Consider the following 276-nt stretch of genomic DNA (forward strand, 5'->3'; position numbering starts at 1 on the left):
CTTAACAAAAGTAAAACTTACTGGGTTGGGGTCTAGGCAGGAATGAACGAGCGTCGTACTGGACAGCTCCGAGGAAAACTACGATCTCCTGCGCTAACTAAAGTATCCTTGGGAGATGCGAGGGAATTTTTACGTTATTTATTCAATAAGGGATTTGATAAAGCTTCTTTATCGACCACAAGACGGAGAAACTATCAAAGTCTTACTTCAGATCAAAGGGTAAACTTAATACTTCGACTGAAGGCCATAATTTGCCGTAATCCAACAAACTAGAGT

The sequence above is a fragment of the Palaemon carinicauda genome, chromosome 10, assembly GCF_036898095.1.
Source record: "Palaemon carinicauda isolate YSFRI2023 chromosome 10, ASM3689809v2, whole genome shotgun sequence".
NCBI classification, from domain to species: domain Eukaryota; kingdom Metazoa; phylum Arthropoda; class Malacostraca; order Decapoda; family Palaemonidae; genus Palaemon; species Palaemon carinicauda.